This window comes from Ambystoma mexicanum, chromosome 7q, assembly GCF_040938575.1.
Source record: "Ambystoma mexicanum isolate Mex_15411 chromosome 7q, UKY_AmexF1_1, whole genome shotgun sequence".
Taxonomy (NCBI): Eukaryota; Metazoa; Chordata; class Amphibia; order Caudata; family Ambystomatidae; genus Ambystoma; species Ambystoma mexicanum.
The window spans coordinates 87,962,804-87,990,718 of record NC_090941.1 but is presented as its reverse complement, the minus strand read 5'-3'; the positions used below and the strand labels follow the sequence as shown (position 1 = coordinate 87,990,718).

At 44.8% G+C, this 27,915-nt stretch overlaps 1 pseudogene; it reads left to right on the top strand.

Annotated features, from left to right (window-relative positions):
* The window catches only part of LOC138528800 (steryl-sulfatase-like), a 2,216,653-nt pseudogene that overhangs the window by 1,164,353 nt on the left and 1,024,385 nt on the right, over positions 1-27,915 (top strand).

The following is a 27,915-nucleotide window of genomic DNA, read 5'->3' as shown; positions in this document are numbered from 1 at the left end:
GTGCCTTTGGCGTGCTGGTGGCACGCCCGCTGCACCCATCTTCTGCGCCTGTCCGCTGCCTGAATGCTTCTGCAAGCACATAAGTGCAGTGAGTCAAGTTCTTCTGTCTTGGGGCTGACTGACAGGGAAGAATAATTCCATGCCTGCCTGCGTAGCAGAAGAAAGTGATCTGATCACAGTCCAGGGCTCAGGGAAAGACTGAACCCCATGAGCAATGTGTCGTCCGTTGAAAAGATAAGGTCAAGCATATTGCCTCTCTGGTGAGTAGGCAGATGATTGCACACATGCAGGTTAAGGTCACCCAGGCAAGATGCAAACTTAAACACTTGCGGGTCATCAATGTTGTTTACATGAACGTTAAAGTCCCCCAATGCAACCAGGTTGTCAACTGATAGAGTGAGATCGACAACTACCTGCAGAAGCCTATTTAAAAACTCTTGAGATAGGAAAGAGGGAGGGCGGTATACAAGCTGTACATGAATAGTCCATTAAATTAAGCCTGCATGCGTATCAGCAGGAAGTCACAAGGTAGATCATGAGTGGCGGGAAGAACAGTGCATTAAAGGAGTGGAGAATGAATAAATGCTACGCTTCATCCTGTTGTAGAGTGGGGGCAATCAAACTGCTTTAACAGGTAATTAGGCAGCAAAAGGCTGGGCAAAGTCTGGGCCAGATGCTGCATTGAACCAGGTGTCAGTGAGACACAAAATGTCGAGACTGTAATCAGATAGAACCTCACAGATGTTGTCCCGGTGAGCAACAGCAGAACGTGCAGTGATCAGGAGCCCCATCCAGGCCATAGCATGATTCCTACTAAAGTTATCTGAAGATGTAAGCCTGGGCAGAGAGGAGGGCGTTCCCTTCAGTGTAGTCCAGAAGTTTATCGGCAAAAAGGTGTCAACCGGTGCCAAGGCGAGAACCTCAGCCTTAGTGTAAGAGATCGCTTCTGTCACAGTAATGCCGCAGTTAGTCGATTTCTTTATGAAATGGCTTTTGGTGTCAATTCTGACACAGTGTGGCGGCCCATGGTCTCTCCAGAGCCTGGACAGGCATAGACAGGCTTGACTTAAGTGTGCCTTTGGCGTACTGGTGGCACACCCGCTGCACCCATCTTCTGCGCCTGTCCACTGCCTGAATGCTTCTGCAAGCACATAAGTGCAGTGAGTCAATTTCTTCTAGCCTGGGGCTGACTGACAGGGAAGAATAATTCCCTGCTTGCCCGCGCAGCAGAAGAAAGTGATCTGATCACAGTACAGGGCTCAGGGAAAGACTGAACCCCATGAGTTATTAAAAACGCAACCAAAAAATACAATGACAGGCAACAGTAGTATTTATACACTATTTTTTAAAATGCCCCTCCATAAAATTCACGGAATAGCAGAATAGCAAATGGACACCAGCCTATACTAAAGGGAACTAGCAAACGCAGTATTTAACAGGCGAGCACTCTCGTCCAGCCTTCCCAGTCTCCAAGCAGCCTTAATGCCAGTGAGACAGAGAAGCCCCTCATTGTGATGCCTGCGCCCTGTTACCCATCCATTCTCTGGCCACCCTCCCTGGGCACCCTCCCTACCCCCTTGAGAGACTACAGACCTTGGTGCAACCTTCGACTCACCCACACCTCTGCACATCACGGATCATGGCAAGAGGTCCAACTTACAGCACCACCACATAAGAGGCACCTTCCTTTACCTTACCTCCCCCCAGAAGTATAATGTCTCCAGAGCTCTGGCTCCAAATAGGCTTGACAACAGCAACAACCTCTCCCTCAATATACCTCTTACCCCTCCTCACCCACTCAAACAAATCCAGACTAGTGCTGCATGAATCAACCTAGGCCTCAAGCCCTGGGACAGCGTCCTTCCAGCCCTGGAATCACTCCACTCGCTCCCTCTGATTTCAAGGACCAATTTTAAGACAGTTTGCCTCATACACAAGGCTGTCAGTGGCCTGGTCCCCCAGGAGTCACCCTGGTGCCAGCCTATCCTCGTCCAGTCACCCCCAGCATCCCTTACCAGCACTGGCCCACAGACACCCTTCCCTGGACTAGCCCAAATCCGGACCATCCCAACCTTCACACTGTACTCGCCTTCCCCCTTTCACCCTTTGCACCTGCCTCTGTGGCACCCATCAACACGTGCCCTGCCCCTTGTGGCCCTTGTGGCCCCCTCCCCCTGCACACTACACTCCCTCCGATGCCGGTCCCCTCACTCCTCCTTCCCTGCACGACATTGTTTCCTGCACTTGCACAGTAAAAATGACAGAAGGTCCAGTACGGCAGAATCTCCTAATTTGCCCACCACCATGGTGTTGCCTGGAAATACTTGTGTGTATGTGCCATACAATTTGGCAATGCATGGAATGTAAACAACATGCACAGGCATCATGTCACACGCTGTTTGAACTGAATGTTGCAAGGCCATAGGATGGCACAGAGGTGATTAATGGCATGCTCATCTCAACCCTGCAGGCACATCATCTGACAGGGACCAGATGTTGTGCCTGCACGCCCATCACTGTCTGTCCTTCCGTTGAGTCATGTGGTACATGCCAGTCGTGGCCACCAACACTTGCCTGCAGAATGTGTCTCTGCATTTTCATGGTGCCTGTGGGTGTTGAACCTTTGACTCACCCAACAGGCAGGTCCGCTGTTCACGTAACATGCCATGTACCCAGGCAGCGTGTGATTGCGCAGTACCATGGAGTCATGTGTTGATCCCAGGAAGCATGCACAGCAGTGTGTGATGGTCCGGTACACATCACAGACAACCTGCACATTCATAGAGTGGTACAGCTTTCTGTTCCAATACACCTCCCCTGTGGTGTGGGCAGCCACCAGCTCTATGTGTGTGCAGTCCACTGCTGTGTGGGATGTTCTTACCCATGCATCTGAGCCCTACCTCAAAAACTGTGCAGTACTGACATGGAAAACATCATGATGGCCAGAGCTTCCCAGAAAATGCACAGGGAAATGCATGAAGAATAGGCTGCCACTCATTTTTGCCGATGTTATGGGCACAGAAGGGCACTGCCTAAAACCACCATTGGACTACCCACACAGTAGTCTGAAACCATTGGGAATGGCAATGCTGATTGCCAAAAGCAACCTAGAATTGTGGGGAATTCATTTTCTTAAATCCCAAAAATGGGTGCATTACCAGTACTCACCACTATCAGAAAGCCGGCGTTTTAAAACAACACCAGACTTTTTTCTTTTTTTGTGTAAAACTGAATAAATGAACCCAAAGCAGGCCAAAGAAAGACTTACTGAGAGGTGGATACAATCTAAAGTTATATTCTGAAGTGACTTGAAGGTTCATAACAAGACTGGCTGAGCTCTGCAGGTCTGCAGCAGCCTAACTGAAACTGGATTTAAAACTACCAAAAATCGAAAATGTTTAAATTAACTGAGTGACCTACTTTTGAGTGGCACATAGTTGTCACTGTTGAAATGCCATAGTTTTCAACTTAGAATCAGCATTCTAGCTGCATATGTAAACATTGTCTTGACTTAAACTGGGTAACAAAAAGTGACATTTTATCTGAAACCTGGCTTAATGAAACTGAATTCTGCCCACCAGCTACCCCCGACAGGAGATGAGACTTGCACAACAGCTGTGTTCCCAGGCCTAGCTGCCCTTTTGCTGCTCCCACCAAAAGGGATATGACACTTCTCTGATTGAATTACCTGGGCTCTGCAGGAAATTGAACAATGGCCTGTCCTGACTCAGGCAAATGTTTTATTATGGGGCCGTAAAAAGTGTCTTCCTCCTGGAAGGAAAGGGGAGGAGCACTGCCTGTGAGAGCAAGCTGGCTTGGCAGAACTGGAAAAAACAGAAATTCAACCTTGTGCTTGGGGGAAACCACACCCCTGTAGCCAGAATATGGTTTTAGAAAAAGATGAATAACTCATAGTACGGACTTGTCATAATTATTTAAATGATACCATAATTCTTGTGATTTTTCTGCCCACATTTTAAGAAGTTTTTAGAACCGGTGGCATGATCTGGGGGCAAACTAGCAGTTAAGAGGGTATTACTTAAAATGTATGCATGTTAAAAGTCTGATACTTCATCAACTAATGCCTGCATGCCTTGCACACATTTGGGTAAATTTGAGTAAGAATCTGATATTGGTAACCTGACCAAAAAGTGAAATATGTTGCCATTTCTGAATGCAAGCTCCCAGGAAGAGCAGATTTGGACAGGGTATACCTCCTGTGATATGTGATGGGTGCATGTAATTTTAAACAAATGTGTACCTACCTGTACAAATATGTCTTTTGGGTCAAAATATAGATTGTGTGTAATTTGACAGGGGTGGGTTCTCTGTACCATAAACAGACCTCATCATGATGACACTTCATTTCATGCCCCCAATCAAGGGGAAGAGGAGGAAGTGGCCAATGACAAGTGGAGAGGGGTAGGGCCTAGGAATCTAGCCTTTCCACCCACTTTCAAAACACATAAAAGCAGACAGTGAGGACAGATAGGGACATTCAATTCCATTTGCTGCAACGCGCTCTGCCGGACCATACCACATCCAGAGATCCAGACTTCAAATCCATCAATCTCCAGAGAAAGCTGTGCAGAAAGATCCAGAAGCAGTGCTGTACCCAGAGAGAGAGCAGAGCTGACCCAGACCGCTGTTAGCAGAACCAGAGAGCTGACCCAGATCACTGTGAAGAGACCCAGACCAGACCGGAGGCCAGTCCAAAACCTGACCAGATCCGTGGCGAGGCCTAATTCAAAAATATATTGTGAGTACCTAGCAGAACTGTGCAGAACCAATCTCTTAGTTAAAATAATATAATTCAATCTATTTTAATCTAAGTAGAACTGCCTAAAAGCTGTCACCTGTCATTTCTAGTTGCTTGCTGTCAATTGTCACTTTGAACTTTTAAAATTTAAAATCCGAAAAACAACCTTCACAAAATCGCTCATATCTCCGTGACCGTTTGTCTTAGAAACTTGGTTTAACTTTCCTCTGAAAGCTTAGAATCTTGGCTTTTCAACGAACCTAGAACCGCATTCCTATTCCATACACTTTTGCCGCAATCGCGAAAAACGCACTCGCGAATTTTGCCGCGATTTGCACATTTCTCCACGTGTGAAAACAGCAGTTTCCTTGCTAAAAATTCGTTTGCCTCTTAAGAACCATCCCTGAATCATTGATAGAGTGAGCCTGGACTAATATTAACTAGATACCACTCACCCTGAACCTCTAGAGGGATATAAAAGCATTTTAGCATATTTTTCACTTCATTGCCAGCACATATAAAAGCATTTTAGCACATTTTCCAATATAGTGCTATCACATATAAAAGCATTTTGGGCCTGTGTTTCAAACTTCTGTGGTCTAAGCTTGCTGGGGTGAACTGAATTACATTTGATTGCATTTCTGAGAACTGTGTGTTTTCCTTCCATTTCCTTGCATTGCATAAAGGGGGGAGGGGATTGCCAGAGAAAAGTGATTACATTGTTTTGTTGAAATCATATTGAGTATTTTCTGTATTGCATTTTCATTCAACATTGCATCCATTTGAACCCTATAAAGCATTCTCTACCACATTATTCTTCTGTCCCTATTTACCAGTGTGGCTATCTTATCCATCCTATAACCACTCATCATTGATTATAAAGAAGTGTGCTAGTGCCGGACTATCCATTATTGATTACTGCTCAGATTAAGTGTGATATTCAATTATTAATTTATTATAAAGCGTGATATATATATATATATATTGTTTAAATTATCAAATAAACCTTTAAACTTGCAAAACAGAACTACTTCTTGGCTCAGTGGGGTCAGGGGGATTCCAAGAGAGGGGTGTTATATAGGGGTAGTCATCCAGAACGCATGAACTGGACATAAAGATATATTAATAAGGGTTTCCATTCAGTATCCCAGACTAGGCATTGACTTAGCTGTAGTGTTGAATTGAATCCTCTTACAGCTGACAATACATTTGGCATGCCCACAAGGGCATGGAAGCAGACATTGGTAACGTTCACCTGTGCTTGTGTCGTTGGTAAGGCGATCTGCTGGCACACATGATGCAGGAGGGCATCTACCACCAAGCACAATTGAAAATGCTGGCTGGGAGATGCCATGCAGCTCCCCGACTGTGTGTTGGAATGAGCCCATGGCAAGGAAATGCAGCACAGGCACCTCCTTCAACAGGGGTGTATGACAGTCCGGATGCCAATGACACTCTCGATATCGTCCTCAATGAGGTCCACTATTCCAAGGATGGTCTCCCTCTTCAGGCGGTTAATTGTGTGGATCTGCCAGTCACTCAGGGACCATGTTGTGGCCTTTGTGCGGGGTATAAATGCACGCCTCTGTGGCACAACTTGCTGCCAGTGTTTCCTCTGCATTCTCTTTCTCATCATTCTCCTCCTCCTCCTCTGCCTGTTGGCCTGTTGCCACTGTTGCACCTCCTGCTCATAGAGCTGCACTCCTGCATGCAGCACCTCCATGTCTACGACTGCTACTATGATGGCAGCATGGTTGTGTTGGAAGGTGTGTGTGGCGTGGGTGTGGTCCTTTTCAGCAGTCCCTCTGCTCATTGTGTGCAGCTGGGTCATTTGGGTGCACCCAATTAAAACTAGCCGTGCTCTTGTACAGACTTTCTGTGCCCTCTGCTTATATTTAATACTTCTCTGTAACTTTATGGCCCAGTGACTGCTTCATACCACTGTAGATGTTCTACTCTTCCCTCTGCTCCTCTCTCGACTCACCCATGACACTTTCTGTTTCTCCTATCTACTCCAACTGTTTCTCCATCAACTAACCCTCCCTTCTAACTAGGTCGTGTAGTAAAAAGTTTAAAAAGGACATCTTGGCCGCCAACCCAGTTCCCCCATCGCTGATACTTATACCAGGGCTTTCTCCAGACAGACCCTCACAGACATCCTCTTTGTCATTCCCTCACCAGATATATGGATTTGTCATATGATCTCTGTGTTCTGTCCTGTCTCCTCCTCTCCCAGTAATGGTGGCACCTGCTGGGAAGCCCTTATGGCCCCCTTCGACTCCTCTAAGGTCATCATTAATGTCTACTTAAATGGCACTATCATTGTCCAAGGCCCTCACGCCAAACTCCTCCTCTTTGATAGGCGCTTCCCTCGCCTCATCAATTTCCTTTCATCTCCTGCTTTCCCCTCTGCCCCCCCCTTTGGCCACCTTGCCCTCTCTTCCCTCCTCCTTTGCCCCACCTCGGGCTCCTTCCTCATTCCGCAGGGTGTACCTTACGCCTCCCCGGAAGGCCTTTAATGCTGGCAACCTTCTTCATCTCAACTCTCGCTCTGCTGTCAATCACTCCTCTGACATCTTCCGTCTCCTGGAAGAACTTGACCTCAATGTCCTCGGTCTTACCGAGACATGGTTGACGGCCAGCTTCTGTCATGTGCTTTGACACTCTCCTCCCTGACGGCTACAAGATCCTCTCCGCACCCAGATCCCCCCGGCCTGCAGGGGCTGTAGCCCTGATATTTCCTGAATGGATTCCTACCTCTATCATTCCCATGCAGACATACTCCTCTTTTGAATGTCTTGTCTGCAGGCTCTCTCTCTCTCCTAGCCACTCTCTTACTGTGGCTACTCTCTACCAGCCCCGTGGTGAGATCACCTCATTGCTCTCTGAGTGGGCAGACCTCTCCACCTCCCTCCTGGCCGCAACCAATCAACCCCACCTTCTCGGTGACCTCACCATCCATCTAGACTCTCCTTATTCCTCCTATTTACTCTTCTGTGACCTCTGCGATTCCCTCTCCATCATTCCCTCTGGCCTGACTCACTCTGCAGGGCACACACTCAATATCTTGACCTCCTCTGACCTCTCCCTCTCCATCCCTTTGACCACGCCTCTCTCCTGGAGTGTTCACTCCCTTCACTCTTCCCATCTCTCCCTCTCTACCCCCCCAGGCCAAGCCAACCCCTACACTGCCTCCCAAATTCTCGGACATCTGGCCCATGAAGCGTGTGCAAGTTGAGGCTTTTCCTGCCACCCTCTCTCCCCTGCCTCTATCTCTGGATTACTCACCTCCTGACTCAGCCCTTTCTTTGCTCTACTCTTCCATCTCTGACACTCTTGATGTTCTTGCCCCTGTCATGAAGATCAAGTTTGAAGCCCAAAGCCAAGTGCAATTCTTGATATGAGTCTGACCTAGCTACACTTAAATTTAAGTGTAGGGTGGCTCAGATGAAATGAAAGGCTTCTTGCTCATCCTCTGACAAACTACCCTGTTGCCTACTCCAAAGGCAATACCGATTCTCTGTGTACACCAAGAAGAGAGCCCACATCCAAGCCTGCGTCTTTGCGGCATCTAACCACTTGGCCTAACTCTTTAAAATCTGCAAGGAGCTGGCCAACCCTGCTGCAGTCTCTACCTCTCCTGTCGCCTCCCAGGCCCTTTGCACGGCCCTTGACTCTCACTTCATCTCAAAAACCCACAACATCCTTTCCACCCTCTCATCCCCTCCCTCTCCTCTCCTTCTGTGAATTATGGCCATCCCCCACCATCTTTCTCACCCTTTCCTCTTTTCTCCCCTAACAAGGTCTCTAGACAAGTCCGATCTACGAAAGTCTCGTCAAAACAGGCCCCTCCCTGTTCTTCCAAAACCATCAATGACCACATTGACACCCTCGCTCCTGCCCTGGCTCAATTCTGCAACCACTCGTTTGCTTCAGGAGCTTTCCCCTCCCCTCTGTAGCACTCTCTTGTGCACCCTCTTCTCAGGAAAGCAACTGCTGACCCTTCTTGCCCGGCTATCGCCCTATCGCCATCACTCCTTTTCTGGGCAAACTCCTAGAAAAGCTGGCCATCTCTCAGCTTAACCTTCACTCTGATTCTGTTGGTTGTCTCCATGACCATCAGCCTGGCTTTAGAGCTGGCAGAAGTTTGGAAACTGCTCTCCTGAACATTCGTGAAGATCTGCTCTCCAACCTTGACTCTAATATTCCCTCTGTCCTCATCCTACTCGATCTCTCCTCTGACTTTGACACAGTCAACCATACCATCCTACTCAACCGTCTCTGTGACAACCTGGGTATCACTGATCAGGCTCTGGCCTGGCTGACCTCTTTCCTCTCTGATCGACCCTCCCAGGTCTAACTTGAGTCCTTCCTTTCATCTATCTCCCTTTCCACTTGCAGTATTCCCCAGGGGTCTAACCTCTCACCCTGGATTTTCACCCAATACCTTGCAACTCTCGCCCACCACATTGCCATTTTCTGCTCCAACTTTCAGTGTTATGATGATGACACTCAACTCATTTTCAGGCTTCTCTCAGCCACCTCTTCTCCTTCTCTCATCTATGATTGCCCATCTGCCATTCAGGATTGGTGTACCGCAAATTATATCTGCCTGAATGCCAGCAAGACAGAGATCCTCCTCATCGACACACCTTCTCCCTCCTTTCCTGTCACTCTCTGGCTGGCCTCCCTTGGCCCTCGTCCTACCCCCAACTACGAGGCTAAGAACCTCGGGTGATCTTTGATTGCACACTTTCCTTCTCTCTCCACATCTCTGATGTCTCTAAAAAGTCAAACTTCCTACTGCACCTCCTTTCTTTCCCCCAGAAGCTCACTGTCTCCTGAGCCCTGGTTCTCGCTATGTTGGACTATTGTAACAGCCTCTTTCTAAATCTACCTGCCTCTACTTTCCACACTTTGCAACTCATCCAGAACAGGACTGCAAGACTTGTCCTTGGACTCAAGCCCTGGGATCATATCTCTCCAGCCATGAAATCTCTGCATTGGCTCCCAATGGTGGCAAGTATTAAATTCAAAACCCTTTGCATTGTCCACAAAGCTTTCTGGGGCCTGGGTCCAAAATAACTTCAGCTATCCCTCTGTAAATACCTCCTCTCTCAAGCCCAAGCTCTTCACTCCTCTACCTCTAACACCCTCAGGGTCACTCGTTTTTCAAAGAAACGAGCTGGGGGCAGATCTCTGTCTTCGGCTGGGGCCTCCCTCTGGAACAGCCTCTCTGCCACTCTGAAACTTGAGGAGAAACATTTTTGGTTCCGGAAGCACCTCAAGACCTTCCTCTTTGCTTCTGTCTTAGCCCCTCCTCTCCCCTGCTGATTTGCTCTCTTTTGGCACCGTGCACCCGGCCTACCCTCTGACTTCCTGGCCCAGGTACCTGCTCACCTGCCACCCAACAACACTGCCTCCTGGCAATACCCTGCACTGGGATCTGTATCTGGAACCATACAGTCCCTCCCTGCACTTACCAGATACACCCTGTCTGGTGCATTAAACCTAGCACTTGCCTCTTGCTGGCTGCACCAACACTGTTTTGTTGTTTTTTATTATTTATTTATTTATTTGTATTTATCTGTTTTTTCCTCTGCTCAGCACTTTCCACCTCTCCCTCCTTCCTTGCACTTTTCCCCTTTCCCTCTCCCATGAACTTGCGCTTCTCAATATCACTGGGCCTAGTAAGCTAGTTGTTTTTTCTGTTCTTCCTTGTGACCCTGCCTTGCCTTGTCGTGCTCTGAAACACTTGTGTATGGGCGCGATACAAATACAATATCAATTAAATTAAATTTAATACATCTCCGGCCTGTTCATCCACACCTGGCCCTGGTTACCGCCTGCTCCGCAGTGCCTGTGATTCCCGGTTGCACCAGCATTTTTGTGCCAGTGTTTCTGGGAAATCCGCTGTTGTAATGCAGCCTTCTTTCCGTGGAGCCATAGTTTCCGGCACTGATTCACGAGGGTGCAGCAGTTTGTTACCTGTGCTACCGGCAATGGTAGGACAGTCTATGCTGTTGCCGGCACCGTTGTTACTGGCATTCCAACTCGTAGTGCTGCAGTTCGGAATGAGTGCCAGTGATCGGAAATGACCATCCCATTGTTTTCGGACCACCACACCTTTAATGACAGCCATTGTAATACAGTCATTGTAGCAACCTGACTCCGCACACAATAGAATCTCTTCCTTTCAATACTTCTCTCCGAGACAAAAGCACCCATGCCCCTCGTGAAGTGTCAACGGACTATTGCCAAACTGCAATACCTTAGGCCTTTTACATCATTCCAAAATTCCTCACAAATCAACGATATAAAAAAACTCCCAGTCGCACAAAAATCCAGACTGTATGGAGTTTGACCTTCTCAGTTAGTCCATGTTTGCAAAAAATAAATAATCAAATGGCCAAAATCTTGAATTTTTGGATAAAAAGATGTTCCACATTTATCTTACAGCCCACAGAACTCCTCAAATGACCACTGTTTGAAAGACTAGCCGAATTGTGCTCTGTTGTGTTAATTTTGCAGGATCAAGCTTTTGCAGCACTGAAGATTATGCAAATCAAAATGTGCGTTTTCCCATTTGTTAGTTTGACAGGCATCCTCTTTGTTTTCAGAAAAGCACTTCATATTTTGATGTACATGTTTTCTATAGAAATTTGTCATATTGATATAAAATTTGCATTTCAGTGACTGCAAACATTTCTTTCAGGAAGCATCCTGGATTTCTTAGCCGTGAGCAATATCGACGATCACACTTTTGTGTATTTTACCTCTGACAATGGAGCTCACCTTGAAGAAACCTTTACGACAGGGGAAATCCACAGGGGCTGGAATGGAATCTATAAAGGTGAGTGTTGATTGAATTGTAAAATGAAATGAGTGACTGGAATGCTTAGACGCTTGGCCGAGTGTTTAAGTTGCTACACGCGTGTACATCAAGCAGATAGGGAATGAAAACGTAAAGGAAAAAATACCTGCGTTTTTTATTTCAAATATGCATCCAAAATATTTCACAATAAAGGCACTATTTCAGGAAAAACAAAAATGTGTTTGACGTCATAGTGATAGGGTCGTTTTGCATATTGTTATATGTTGCTAAGCTTTTATACTGTACTGCGTTGCTATTTGCATAATCTCTTGTCACTATGGCAGATCTTAAAAGACGGGTGGATTAGGCTAGTGGGGCAAGAGGGAAAATTCAAGTTAGCTTTGCTGTTGTGTTGATGGGTGTATTTGAGAAAAACCCAGGTACTGTGCATTAAGGTTTTTGTATCCACCGTTTATCCTCGTGTGCCAATGGTGCTAGGATAAGTTGCCTGGGACAGTGATATTGTAGTTGGTTGGAGAGATGTAGCATTATGAAATTTGATGTCTGTTGAGGAGGGTTTGGAATTGCAATACGTCATTGGAAGTGTAGGTTTGAACTCTGGAGGATATCTCAGGGGTAACCTGCTCGCTTTGGAAGCAACACAACACAGAGACCACAGGTTCAATTCTGGTCCATGCTTTGAAACCTCTGGGTATTAAGTTCGTTATAAATAAAAAATAAAAAATTATATCATATAGCGTGCTTAAGCAGTACGGGGTTGGGTAATTGTGAGGTGATGCATGCTTGCCAACCCTACTGATTTAGGCAGTAGGCTACGGCCTTTTAAGAAGTCATACCGCCTACAGATTTGGCTGACAGATCTTACCTCTTTTCCAGTGGCAGGTAATTTATGTGACACAAATTAATGTGTCTGTCTGTGCACTGGTTGGGTAAGTGATGCCATTGAGTGATTGGCTCAGATCAAACCATTGACCGGACAGCTACGTGACTCTGCCCTGCACTCTTACCGTGACAGACCTTAGGTGAACCACCAGTGAAGGCAAGTAGCAGAGCGTATCACCATAACACAGCATCTGCCTATCAGACAGAGGAGGGTATGAGTCTGTCTTTCAGTATTCAACTTGCACTGCAGGAATATGTATGTACTCCCAGGCTCTTGCTAAACAGCAGTAGCAAACGTTGCCTGCCAGCTCTGTGTGATTATCTTCTGTGAAGTTAGGTCATTTAGTTTGGTGTTAACTCGCCATTCACAAGTATACATTTTAAACATTTGTACATCTTTCCATGTTGTGTTGTCTGAAGGGTTGTGTATTTTAGAATGCTCCAGTGGTGCCAACAATGTATGTTTTGTGTTTTCCTGTGATGTCAGCATTATTTTTGAAACTTCATAAACCCTACATCTTTTTGGTCACAGAATGTTGGCAAGTATGGGTGAGGTACCGAGGCAACATAGTTGGAGCTGGTCTCTTTAGTACTGGACCGTGTGCAGAGAATGATCCTGGATCAGAATGGGGAAAAACTAAGGGCAGACATGCAGATCAGGCAGCCGCAGGTACTGAGGTAATGGTGGGTGAAAATAGTCCTGGGACAGGCTCCAAATAAGAGCGGTCAGAGGCATGTCGCCACGAGCATACTACTTATGTGTCACTAGGAGAAGCTCAACGTCTGCAAAGTCACAGTGTGATTTGAACAGCGAAATTACCTGAACTACAGAGGGTCACCTGAGAGCCAAATTGTACATTAATTACATTGGGCACATAGGAATTTAGGAAAGGTAGGGGTAGAATTATTGACGTGCCCCCACTTCCAAGATAATATGTCCGCCTCCATTGCGGGTGCTAACAAAATGGAGCGCCGATATTGTTTGGAGATCCCATTTTAACGTCTGTGTGTGCGGGCCCAATTTAAACACTGCAGTATTAGTAATTTCCATGTTTATTTCAAATCCTGTGCTGCAATGTTCCTGGACACGGCAGCAGCACAAACCACATCTAGTGAAATCCTGAGGTGCAGATGTGTATGTTGTTATGTTTCTTGGTAGGAAGCAGTGAAAGGCTTGCACAGGAAGCTTTCCTCCCGGAGGGGATGGAGTATGGCTTCCCACCTGAGCTGATCCCACACTCACTCTTCAAACAAGTGGGTAAAGGAAATCATACCCTAGTGCATGAGGTAAGAGTTCATATCACGGCTGTCACTCTGCTTTGGGCAGAGTGATGGACAGCAAAGGTTAATGTGAGGTGCAGTATGAAGGAAAATCACCCAGACGCGTTGTGTTCTGCCTTTATGTATGTGGATTGCGCGCTAGTGGCATATCAGTGTGCCGGGCTACCTCTTCATGGTGTTATGCAAGGTTTTATTTAGATGTAGTTACCTGAGCATTGCTCTTGCTTGTGCTCTATACACAGTCAGCAGAAGCTACCAACATGCAACACTTATATTCCATATGTGTTGGTATCACGGGCACTGATCAAGCAAATAGTGTTAACCACATCCACCCCACTCTGCTAAGCATTTTCCACTCGGTGCAGGAAACCAGTGTGGAAAGTCGAGTTTCTGCAAAGGATTCCCGCATGGCGTGGGAATCCGAAATCTGGTCTACAGATTCAATATTCTGATCCCAAGGAGCAGCCTCTTCCAGTGAAAAAACAGGAAAGCAATGTGTTGCTCTGTCATATTCTAAATCAGGGGATGATTGTTTACCAATTTCAAGTATCGTGTTAATGTTCAAATGTGCACGATCTACTCTGAAGATTGGTCTGTTTTCATGCCAAATATATTTGACAAGCTGATAGAATAAAAACAAATCTTAAATGTTTCCCCATCTATGCTTGGAATGAACATTTTCCCAGAATAAAATGCACACCTCCATTCTTTAAGTGGGCGTTGGAGTATGGAATTACATTTGGCTTTGTGATTTCAATTAGTTCATGTTGGTGTTTTTTCATAGGCTGTTTTACAAACGTGTCTGGAAACATTAAAACAAGTCCAGTCTTGATTACTGGACAGAAGGGAGATGAGACACGTAGTATAAGTTGGCTAAACCAATATGATTTAGAAATTTAGCAGTTTGGGGTGTGTGGGGGGGTTTATGTGGATCCCACAGAAAATGGCGGCTGCCCATGAAGCTGTGCGTGATAGCGGGATACGTTTCCTTTACTATGGCAGTGAAAAGAAGAAATGCGTCCTCAGCATATGCACCCTATATCCCTGCTGCCTGTGTTCCCCCTTCACTGAACAAATAACAAGGCAGTGGTTGCGGGAAGCGCTGTAAGTGCAGGTGAGCCGGCGCGAGCTGCAGTGGGAAAGTGAGGCCAGAGTGGATCTGCCTCGGCCGTGGGACCCAGATCGCTGTGACCTCGGATGTGCATGTTCCAGTGCTTAACAAGAGCAAGAATGGTGAGGAGCAGTGAGTCTGCTGCCCATGTCAGCACCCACATAGAACAACTAGCATTGCAGGCATCGTGGGAAGGGCAGAGTGTGATGGCGTTCTTCACGGTGGGTGAAGGTGGATGATGGGGCTGGCCGCAGCCACGAACCTCTGCTAATTTAGCATCAAAACTCCATGGCATGGTGGTTGGAAGGGCAGTGGAAGGAGTGGCAGCGGGAGCCAGAGCCACAGAAGAAAAAGGACCTCCTCCCCTTAAGAGGAGGTACGAGGACCACACCATATTCAGGTGAGGCGCAAGTTGCGGGGGCGGAACTGGGCTACCGGGAACACAGAGTGCTTTAAAGTACTGTTGTGGCGAGAGAGACTGTGAGCATATCAGAACCTCAAACTCCCGAAATACCACCCAATTTGAATTAATATAAGGGGCTTATACTTAATAAAAAGTAGTTAAGATGAATGGCAAAGAGAAAGAAATAAAAACAAAGGAATTATATATTTAAAGGAGAGTAGTTAAGGAATCAGACAGGCACCGGCTTTATTAGGAACATCAAGCCCCCAGTGGCTACAGATCCCCTAGAGCATACTCAGCATGAAAGGGTTTGTATACGGTCACAGACTAAACCCCAATGTACGTTCAAGGACTACAAGACTTGATGGAACTGGAACATATAAATAAAGCCCTCTATTAAAAACTCAGCTCAGAAATTGTATTTTATGCTATGGCCATAACTGTGGAAATGTATGGCCAACTCTGTACCACTGGGGGATAACTAACGGCTTATAGACCTCATTTCACAAATGCAACACTTTAGTGAGGCACTGGAAGCCTCCAACAAAAACGTTACAGACCTGGTGCAAGGAATTAAATCAATTAATCCTAAAATTGTACAACAGGATGACAGGATTGAGGCTACCGCAGGGAGAAAACGCGCAACTGAACTTGATGATGAAAATCTCAATAAAGAGATGGATAATGCAATGGGGGAGATCTGCTGATTAACTCAGAAAGTGGATGAACAAGAAAACCAGACGAGGCATGATAACCGATGCCTAACGGCTGTTCAGGGGGGAGAGGACAGTCAAGACACTATCAGATTCCTTCAAAACTTCTTCAAGGAAGTGCTGATAATTGTGGCACCTGAAAATATAATCACCAAGTGAACTCATACAACCTCTGACCCTGCACCTGAGAATTCAGAAAGGCCAAGGGCGATCATAATGCACATTCTCAACTGTCTAAGCAACCAGGATGTGCTAATGGCATCAGGGCTCAGCTGGAGATGAAATGGACAGGGTATAACATTAGAATCTTCAATGATTACTTAGTGGTTGTCGTCAACATGAGAAGAGGGATACAGCAAGGTCTTTGAAGCCCTAAAATGTTCCAGCTTACATTTCTACCTGTGATACTCAGTCATCTTGTATCTTCGAAATCCAACAAGAGTGGTGCAAATTTGAAGAGCTGCAAATGGCGATGGACTTTTAAAAAATAAACAACCTCAAACAAGAATTAGCAGACCTCTCTTCAGAAGAATCATCATCAAATGTCAGCTCACAACCACGTAGCAATGTAACAGATACGACAAGGAATGTAAAGAAAATATGTCCTGCAAGGAATAAATTGCAATCCAGAAATGGTTGAGGACATACCTCTTCAGTCACTAAACTCAAGAAATCCTCATAAAGACAGATACAGTGTAAGGGTGCAGAAGGGGGAGACTGACACACAGCTGGCATAGTGATTGCTATGGACTTTTATTTGAAATTAAAATAAAGAGAAAACCTAACTTTCCCTAAGTGTAAGAGGGACTTCCCTGCATCAACTCAAATACTAAGTGTTTAGTCAGCAGGTCAGTGTAAAAAAATAGCCCTTTGTCCTGTGTCAAAAAGCCTACATCTGTCGCTTACACTTAAAACTAAGGTTATGACAATGTTCTTGGTCAGGAGAATGACTCCCTACCCCTGATTTCATTACTTCACCACCAAAAAAAAGGATTGTTTATTTATTTATTTGTGTATATAGCGCACCTAGGTATATGGACAAGGTTATATAGCGCCCCTAACCCAAAGGTAGCTGATCCTCCAAACCCTCTTCTTCAGACGTTCACTATTTCTTTTACCCAGGGGGAATGGCTCCCTTTCCCTGGAACACTGGTTTGATCCTCCTTTTGAGTTTAACCATCAGGAGAATGACTCCCTTTGCCTGTCCTTCCTTGGCTTTGCTCTCACAGTTCAAAACACCAGGGGGAATTACTACATTCCCCTGCCCTTTCTTGGCTTTGTTTCCCAGTTCACAATACCAGGGGAGATGTCTCCTTCCCCCTGGCCTTTCTTAGGCTTTGTTTCACAATTCACAACGCCAGGGGAAATGTATCCCTTCCCTTGACCTTTCTTATTCTTAGCATTCAAGTTCACAACACCGGGGGGAATGTCTCCCTTTGCCTTGTCTTCCTCAGGCTTTGTTACACAGTTCACAAAACCAGGGGCAATGTCTTCCTTCCACTGGAATTTCTTATTCTTGGTTTGACGGTTCACACCAGGGGGAATGACTCCCTTCCCCTGGCCTTTCTTATTCTTGGGTTCACAGTTCAAAACACCAGGGGTAATGACTTGCTTCCCCTTGCCTTTCTTGACTTTCCTATTCTGGCACACCTAGTTCACTACCCTGCCAGGTACTGCCACAAAGAAGATGGTTTAAGGCTTTCTTCATTCTTGTGGCCGGGTTCAAAACCTGGCTTTCCTCTTGTCCCTGCTTTGGTAGACCTGGTTCACTACCCTACCAGGTACTGCCACAAAGAAGATAACACAAGAAGCTATTCACTATTGGGTGCACACCCCAACCCCATCTTTCATTACTATTCAGCTCTTCTGGTGTTCCACCAACCATCCTGATACCCATATACCTGCAGGGTGCTTGCTGTTGCTTTTCAGTCGGTTGTGGGCTTTTTGGAGTTCCCTCTCGGGCTTCGGGCTGTGCTTCAGCTTACTGTGAGTTCCAGCTCTCTCTTCCTCCTGCCTCATTGGCCCGTCCACATCGGACCTGCTAGGACCACCTCTTCTGGTAGACAAGCATCTTGACGCTGGTTTTCCTGGTTGTCTTCACTCATCGGCTTCGAATCTTGCAGCTATTCCAGGGAGGACTTCTCTCTCTTGTGTAGTCCATCCTCTATTTCTATGTGCTATTCTCCAATGGGAGTTAGAGAACCTCTAGAAGGTTCAGTAGAGGTTCTAGGAATAGTTGTTAGGGCTTTGCACCTTCTCCTCATCCCATTGCTTGACCATTGTATTCGATCTGGGTAGTCTTTGCTCTTCTATGCCCTAGTGTGAGCCAATAATGTTTCTCTTAGGTAGTCCCTACTCTTCCTCATCCTCTGGAAGTTAAGTACTCTGTTTTGGAGAGACACATGAATGACTGTAATATGGAAGTGAGGAATGAGAAGGTGGGCCTCATGGACTTAGAGGTGGTAAAGGAAGTGGATCGAGAGTGCGGGATGCTATACCGTGTTCTCCCTAGTTGGTCGTTCTTGTCCCTAGAGGGGTTGTCTCACCCCATGAGATCCTCCCGCTGAGTACCACTCCCAGGGTGACTATCGGGTTGCGGCCTCACCTCCCTGGCCTCAAGGGAAGGGTCTCCCGCTTGGGGAGAAGTGATGACAACTAAGGATTTGTCACAACAGGAAAGGTGCAACCCTGTTGGGGGGCACATTATATATTATGATATAAACATGGCTTCAGGACATCCTTTATAACTGTAGCACATTAGAGGCATATACAATTTGTGTCAGCACCATGTTATATGCAAAGAGATGGCAGCACATGAGGGAACTGGTTGAATATAAGTGCTAACCAAAACAAGGTGATCTGTTTGGATGTATACATGTAGAAGAACATTATTCACCAACCCAACTTACATTACTTGCTCCCTCTAGAGAGTGAGAACGACTGCCCTCCCCCCATAAGAGGTATAAACAAAGTATATCTACACTCCTGACAGGGTGAGGTATTTGTGAGAAGTTACCCTAACTAGTTATGTTCATACTGCAGTGTTCTCCTCGAGCAATATTTGTTGTTCAATCTAGTGTTATACCGAGTTGTATAGTGAATAAGAGTAATAGAACTGGAATATGGAATTGGACGCTTGAGTGAGAGAAGCAGTTGAGCTGCTTGAGGGAGATGCAGTGGTGCCCGTGGAGTCCACTGAAATGTACTTAATTAACAAGAAATACAAGTATTTACATGTGTGGACAGCGTCAATACATCAGCTTTCGACGAGGATAGGATAAGCCTCTATGCGTGCAGGAGGACCCCACTGCACCATGATATGAAGACGCAGTGCATTTGCACTGCTGAAGTGCCCTTGTGTTGCTGGACAGCTCCCTGTGAATGCAGACAGAATCCCAGATGGAAGATATCAGGAAGTGAGTGGCCCTGAGGCGGGGGGAGGAGCTGGGGTGCTGAAAGAGCCCAAATTTGGAGTGCAGCGCAAGCATAGGCAACATTTGAATATCTAAGCCCCTTGGGTGCTGAAGTGAAACAATCAGAGGAAAAAACCTCTGAAAGTGTACAACATCCCAATGAACTGTGGGCTCATTGGAGGCTAGAGAAAAGGACATTGTTGCGTACAGCAATGTGTGCTCCTTTTGTTTATTTCATTATGGCGATCATCATTGTGGTGTGCTCTCTTCTTCATCTTAGTGCAAAGTAATCTTCACTACTCTTCTTCGTCTCAGTACTCCTGGCCATTACGGCAATCGTCATTTTTGTGTGCCCTCTTGTTATTATCAATGCAGGGTAATCGTGATTACTCTTTTTAATCTTCTTTATGTCAGGTTCCTGGAAAAATATTTAGGAAATAATTGTTCAGCAAAGTCCAGCAGTCAAAGATAAGTGACATGCAAGGAGTCACCATTCACCCACCTCAGCCCTTCCTGGCAGTATCTGGTGAGCCGCCAATCCTGTGGGTAAAGTGGAAGGAGTACTAGGGCAATTACATTGAAACAATTGAAAATGAGAATTTTATGCCTGCAAAGAAAAATATGTATTTGCTACACTCTTTGGGTCCCGAGGGACACTGAGTTTATAGGGAATTACCTCATATTATTATCCTAAGACCAATGTGGCAGTAAATAGATATTATTTCTACTTGATGATTATGTAGCGTTCTCAAGAAGTTGGCTTTGACATGCAATTTCTGCAGTCGACATAAACAAGCTGAGATCATAATACATTTGAATATTAGCGTTATTCAAGGAAGGTAATGGATGTGTGGTGACCTTTCATTGGAAGAAACTATTGTGATTGCAAAGAAGGTACAACACACTACGATTTGTGCTAAAGCTATACAAGAAAAGGGTAAGGACTTGGAGAAACCAACAAAGGTTACAATAGTCAAGTCTAAAGAGGGGAAGAACACATCTGTTGAAAAATATAAGGAGAATCAAAGCAAAGACCTTTTGAAGAATTCAAAGTTGGAAGATGCAGGAGTGGAGAAAATGAAAACATTTGCAGGGAAATGTTATTGCTGTGGAAAAAAAGGACATTATGCAAATTCAGAAATGGGTCCTGCTTTATACCAGAAAGGTTCCAATTGTGGTATGAAAGGTAATTTTTGAGTCATTTACAGAAATAAACAGGGGAATAAAATAAAATGGGTGCAGGAAGGTAAGGAAGAAGAAGAAGGGTAGCAAGAATTAAAAGTGGTCACCATAGTGTGTGGGCAGTAAAAAGGGATCTTAGAAAAGTGTATTTAAAATGAAATTGATGGAGTAAATTCAGAGTTAATGGTGGGTTCAGGTTCACTGTACACTATTATTACAAAGGATAAATGGGAGGAACTATGTAAAATGAGTTATAACCTGAAATTGAATAAAACTGATATGAGAAATCCTGGAGCGTTTGAAGGTTCAGTACTCAAAATGATTGGATATAGAACAGCTTTAATTGAATTTAAAGGGAGACCAGCTGAAGTGAAAGTGTATGTCACTAAAAAGAGTGTGAATGTTCTAGGTTGGGTGGATCAACCAAAACTTAAAATAAAGCGTAATTTAGGAAGTGAAGAATCAGTGTCGAATGTGATTGTAAGTGAAAGAGAAATGTGTGAATACAGTAAGAGCAAACAAATACAATTATTTCCTGGAGTATTTGAAGAGGGAATAGGGAAGCTTAAAGGATATTCCCAAACAATTGAGATCAAGGCATGTGTCAAGCCAATTTTACATGCTGTAAGGCATATACTTATTGCCCTCTGGAAATCACCTCCCCTGGAGGCTTGTACTGCCCCTTCCGTCATGCAGTTCTGCAAAATGGCTCTTTCATCACTTCCCACCCCAGGACTCAAACCCTGACAATCCCCCACATTACTGCTTTACTGCTAGAAGCGCTTGCTCGATGCTCGCCTTGGCTTCTCGTGAACTCTGTAAAGCGCTCCACTGCCTATGGACCAGGTTCACGCTTTAAACAATAAAATAAAGGATATTAAGGAAGAACTTAACAACCTAAAAAGGAAGGAGTAATAGCAGAATTAGAGGCATTGGAATGGGGTTTTCCAATTGTGGTACCTAGGAAACCTAATGGTAAGGTGAAGATTTATATGGATTTAAGAGAATTGAACAAGGTGATTGTTGTGAGGGAATATCCTTTACCTGTCATTTCAGAGATGTTAAATTTGAAAGGAAATGCTGATACATTTTCTACAACTGACTTGTCTCCAGCGTGTCATCAGATTAAGTTGCATCAGGAGTCTAGGAATCACCATGTTTATTACACCTTTTGGCATGTATCATTATGTAAGAATGCCCATTTGGTTGGCGTCAGCAGCCGCTGTATTTCAGAGAGTAATGAAACGCATGTTTGGAGAGATGATGGGAGTGCAAGTGTTTCAGGATGACATTTTGGTTCATGGAGAAGGAGACAGTGAACATAATAGAAGATTGTGCGGGGTGTGAAAAAAGTGGATCACTTGGGCCATACATTATCCAAAGGAGGGCATAAACCAAGATTAAAGGCCATGAGAGCAATAGAGGGAGCACCTTGTCTTAGCAATAAAGAAGAATGGCAATCTTTCCTAGGTATGATGGAATATTACAATACATTTGTTGGAGGGTTTGCAGAAATTACTCAGTCATTGTGGGAATTTTTGAAGAAGAATATGAAATTTGAATGGATGGAAAGTCCTGAATTAGCAGTAAAGGCTATTAAAAGAAGTATAATAGAGACACCATTGCTAGGAGGCTTTGTGCCAGGAGGGAAATCCATAATCACTGTGGATGCGAGTTGCAGAGTGTTAGGTGCAGTGTTATCCCAGAAGAATGGGAAGCGAGAAAGAATAGTAATGTTTGCGTCGAGAGCAATGACGGATTCTGAAACACAGTACTCAGTCATTGAAAGAGAACTGTTAACATGTTGCTGGGGAGAAGAACATTTCCGGCAGTATGTTTGAGGAGAAGAGTTTGTGATGAGGACGGATCATAAACATTTAGTGGACGTTTTAAAGGAATGTCCAAAGCAACGGCAAGACTTGCCAAATTAGAACTGAGACTTTTTGAATATAATTGTTAAGTGGAATATTTAGCATGGAAAAGGAATTGTGTGGCAGATTTCTCTTATCCAGGATACCATTAACATTAAACAACAATGTTCCTGAAGAGGATCTTTATGAACAAGTATGTGGAGTTGTGGAGGCATTAGGAAGAGATGATTAGGAAGAATGTAACATGGACAATGAATTACTGGACAGGGTGAGATAATGGATTGTTGGGGGATGGCCAGAGTAAGACACCACTGTGGCATGGCATAAAGGATACTTTATGGTTAAAGAGGAGTTGTCCTTTGAAAAGGATTGGATTTTGAGGGGTTTTAAAGTGATACCATCTGAAAAATTAAGAGGGCAGATAATCCAATTAACACATGATGGTCACCTTGGAATTACTATAACAAAATGGAAGGTAAGAGACCGGCGATGGATACGCATGTGAAGAAGACATTGGGACAAACATATGGTAAATAATACTCTGCCATTGACTACTATTCCTGTGCCAAAGGGACAATGGTGGGAGTTTGGAACTGATATTTTGGGTCCTTATGAAGGATTAGGACAAGGAAAAAGATTCATTTTGGTAATGATGGACAAGTATTAACGTTGGCCGGAACTTGTGGATAAGGCGACATTAAGGAACATCATTGTGTTATTGGAAAAGATCTTTGGGAGAGAAGGGAATACTGAAATAGTGCTTAATGATAATGGTCCTCAATATAAAGCATAGAGAGATTGAGGAGTTTTGTGACAAACTGAGTTTTGAGTGGACGTTTTGGTCTATATATCATCTAGAAATGAATGGCATGATTGAGAGACTTAATAGAGTTTTTGGGGAATGTGTACAACTAGGCCTGGCCTATGTTATGGATTGGAGAGAGGCTTTGTGTGACTTCAGGATTGGCTGATGGATACGAAACTGGATATATGTACGCTGGTGATCACTCAATAGATTTACACAAAAAGGCTAAGTGTAGTTAGATAGTGGAAATATGGTGAGTGCTAGCGGCAATCACTCAAATCCCGCCAACCAATCCACCCTGGTTGGTATAGATAAGATAAAATGAAGGGGCATGGGATGGCGATGTGCTCCGCACCATCAAAATTGATAACAGTTATTACAATTAAGACAGTTTCATTAATATATTTTAATTTAATCAAAAACAGCCGACACATGTTTCGACACGCTGGTCATTCCCAAGGCAGAACAATAATATACAAAGAATTAATAACACCAAGTTAGATAAATCAACATGGTAATTAACAGACAGACAGTAAATCAAATCATAATTTCCCTCATATTGTGAGCACAAATTAGATAACACCAAAAAGAAATATGAATCTATGAATCTTTTATTAATTCTTTGTATATTATTGTTCAGCCTTGAGAACGACCGGCTTTGTTTGAATATTAGAGCAATACCCCACGCTGCTACTGGGGTGTCATGTTTCTGTTTGATGACAGTACATTTTCTTCTGTGTGGATGAATGAGAGGTTAGGGATCACTAATGTAAGGGAAGGTGTTGTTGCGAATAGGATGTTGGAAACACAGAAGAAGACTAAGGAGTACCATGACAAGCAATTCATGGGGAGAATAAAACAGAGAATTCACAAGATTGGAGTAGGCGAAGTTGTGAAAGTGAAATAGGGAAGAAGAGTTAAGAAAGGAATGCCGAAATTCTCTGGTCTAATTAAGTGGGAGGGTGTCAAAGAAGAAAGTTGAGACAAGGGCAACATGCTTGATGGTATTTGGCCTCATTCTGAGGTGGGCACAAAGGGATACCGGGCACTGGTAATGACACCGGTGCCGGTAATCCCTTTGTGCCCTATTCTGAGGTCCCTTAGCGGGTCCCTCCCTTAACGCCTGATTTTACCAGGCGTTATGGACAGGACCTGTTAAGGGATACCAGGGTCAATAACGGTACCGCAATTGGCTGTACCGTTATTGACGTCTTCCCCCTTCCCATTGAGCCCTATGGAGGCTCAAATGGGAATGGGGAATGGCTTTTACAATGGGGACTTACCGGTCCCACCAAGGTCGGACTGGACCGGTAAGTCCCCATTGAACGAAGGCGGACACGGTCAAGTTATTGGTGCTAGTCATGGCGCTAATAGCACCATGACTAGCACCAACCTTGTAATGAGGCCCATAGACTTTTATTGAAATGTAAAAAAGAATCCTCACTCTCTCTTTCCCTAAGAGGTGTTTCCCTGCATCAAACCAATATGAAAGGATCTGTCAGAATAGCCGTCCAAAGGGAAGTCCACTGTCCTGTGTCACAACTTACTTCGGCAGAGAGAGCGCAAGTGTTTTGTGTTTTGCACCTGGACCCGTAGCAGAATGTTCACTGGACCTGAGACAGAAGTCCTCTGTCTATTGTTATCACTTACGACTCCCGCTAGCTTCAACGTGGGATAAAACCCACGTGGAGAGTGAATCTTAGCAGAGAGTATGCAAGTGTTTTGTGTTTGGTGGAGAGCGGAGGGCAAAGTAGCCCGCCCTGTCTTCATTTACATAGTGCTTTTTGGTCGTTATTCCAGTTTTAGGAACTATTGGATGAACTGGAAAAGACCATGACAAGGACATCATTCTGTAAGTACCAGAACATGAAAATATGCGCTTTTCATTTACAAGATTGAAATTGACTGTAAACGTTAGCTGTAAGACACAAAAGTGACAATACCCTCTATAACAACAGCCACAAATTGGGAATTAAGTTGTCTTGAGCTCTACATTGAAATATCAAGTGGTAGCACCCACTATAATTGTTTGCTAAAGACATTTTATTTTTTAACATATCTTAAAATTCAGCGTCCACCTTACTATGAAGTTAAAACAATCTAGGAGATCTGGCTTACGGAGCCGGGCCATTGGCAAGGGCAAACAAGCTTGCAGCCCTGTGCATACTGATAAGTGTACCCGTGATGGGCCAAGAAGAAAGAGGGGCAAAAAAGAAAATAATGCCAGAGTCTCTAATCTTACCGCACAGAAAACAAGGATCCCCAGATTTTCCCGGGTGTTGGAAATGTGAACTCAGGACCACTTACTAATGCAGACCTGGGAAACAAGCCACTTCCCAAGAGAGTTCAAGTACCCGAGATGAGTTATAAAACAGAGGCGGGTGGTGCCCAAGTATCGTTTAATGAGCATTTTTTGGACAATAATGACTCACCACTTGCTCTGTGGGATAACATCAGAAGAAACTCTTTGGGACCTGCTATATATACAAAGAGAAATGAGACTCAATTTTATAATTTGGAGTCCTCGGGTGGCAGTACAGCAACTGAAAGGAGAAACAAAGACTTGTGGTCTTCCCAGGTAGACAAGTCTACTTTGGACCTGATAGAGATATTGGTGGAGAAAGTAGAATCATTATTTACATTATGCTTGGTTATGGCCACAGATCAGAGAAGACTCTATTCACTCACAACAAAGTTGCTGATTAATAATGAGCCTGAATCCTCGCCTAACTTACAGTGCATTAAACCTGGCAAAATACATCACCCACTATCTAAGAAGACCGACTCGGTAGATGGTTCAGTCTATATAAAATCTCCATCATCAGAAATACCAGAAGTAGGACCTGATAGTATCTTCCTAAATATCTTCCTTCTCGAGCTCTTTGCTCATCTGCCTCTAACTCCCTCAGGGTTAGTCGCTTCTCCAAGCAGCGAGTTTGTGGTAGATCTCTTTCCTCTAATTGGGCCTCCCTCTGGAACAGCCTTTCTGCCTCTCTGAAACTTGAGGAGAACCATCTACGGTTCCGAAAGTGCCTCAAGACCTTCCTCTTTGCTTCTGCTTTCTCTCTTCCTCTCCTCTGCTGAATCTGAAACTGCACTGGTTACCTGGCTAACCTCAGATCTCGGGCCCAGGTCCCCCTTGCCAGTTGCACACCTGCACTGCCCACCTGGCAACCCTTGCACCCAGGGACTGTTTCTGTATCCCAACAGCCCCTACTAGCACTTGACACCTGATGTCTGCACTTACCCTTGCACTTGCCACCAGTTGGCTGCACTTTTATTATTATTTATTGTCTTTATTTATTTCACTGTTATCCTATGTACTGCACTGCCCCCTCCCCCTGAGACGGATATGGTACAGATGCAATCGACACTTGGCTCAAAAAAGCTGGGTCTGTCAGTAAGACCTGACCAAATTAACACTTCTGATGCCAGCCCCTTTCTTAACCGATTGGCTCTACTGAGGCTTTGGTCCTCCATGCCATGGCCATCATCAATTACAAACAATGACATGGCACAGATCAAATTACCTAAATATGGAAGCACAGCAAATTTGGTATTAATCCATTTTACAACTACAGTCGAGGTGTCCTTACTGTGTGCCAATGCCCAGGCATTATTACAAGAAGAGCTTAAATTAACAGTATGCCAAGCCTGATCCCCATGTACAGGAAGTTATAACACAGCATATCAAGAACCAAAATTGATGAAGGTAGCTGGTCTGACAGGGAAAAGTTGGGTGAGATTATCATATGCTAGGCCAGAAGCAACACAGAACTACTGGCATGCAACATTGCAATATGATGCCATGACCTGGGAATTACCGTAGAACAAAGACACGTATACATGTCGGGCCATGCCATCTTATTGACCTTTGAGCCTTGCATGTAGGAACACACAAGGATACAGTCATATATTAAATAATGCTGGCTCTTTGCAACAGTTAAAAACATTTGACATCTTCATGTTGCAAGAGTCATGGCTTGACTGTCCCCTGTTATTGGAGGGCTTCCATATACACCAAGAATTTGCCACTAAGGGTAAAAGAGGCAGACCGTATGGCGGTTTAGTAATAGCTGTTTGTCAGAAGCTCCACTGTAGACGGGTAACAGCCGACATGAACTGTAGTCTCATGGCGGTGGTGGTAGACCAAGAGGCCTGCCCTTTGGCCTGGAAGTTGCTATTCATAAATGTATTTGCCACTCCAGGAGCCAAGGGCACAGAGTAAATTCAAAACAGCATAGAAGACATCTTGTTAACAAAAGAAGGCGTGGGTGGGGTGCAATTGATAATAGTGGGAGGTGATCTTAATTCTAGATGTATTGATGATAACCTCTGTGCGACCTATAATAATATTTCTCAGAGCAGGTCTGACCAGGCGTGCAGAGTGGCACTCGTGAGCAGAACTCATAATGTGGCTGTACAGTAACAACGGTGCCGGTAGCACTACCGGCTAGGGGTGACACGGTATTAGTTTTATGACGGTACAATAACCTTCTTGCCAAATGACGGTATATCATGGTTATCGCGGTATAGCAGGTGGAGCTAACTAATCTTAACAAATATTTTCTGAAAGGTCATAAATTGTCATATTTATCATCACAAACAAAACCAGGCACCCAGGGCCAGAATTGGGCTTTTCAACATACTTTCCACTGAA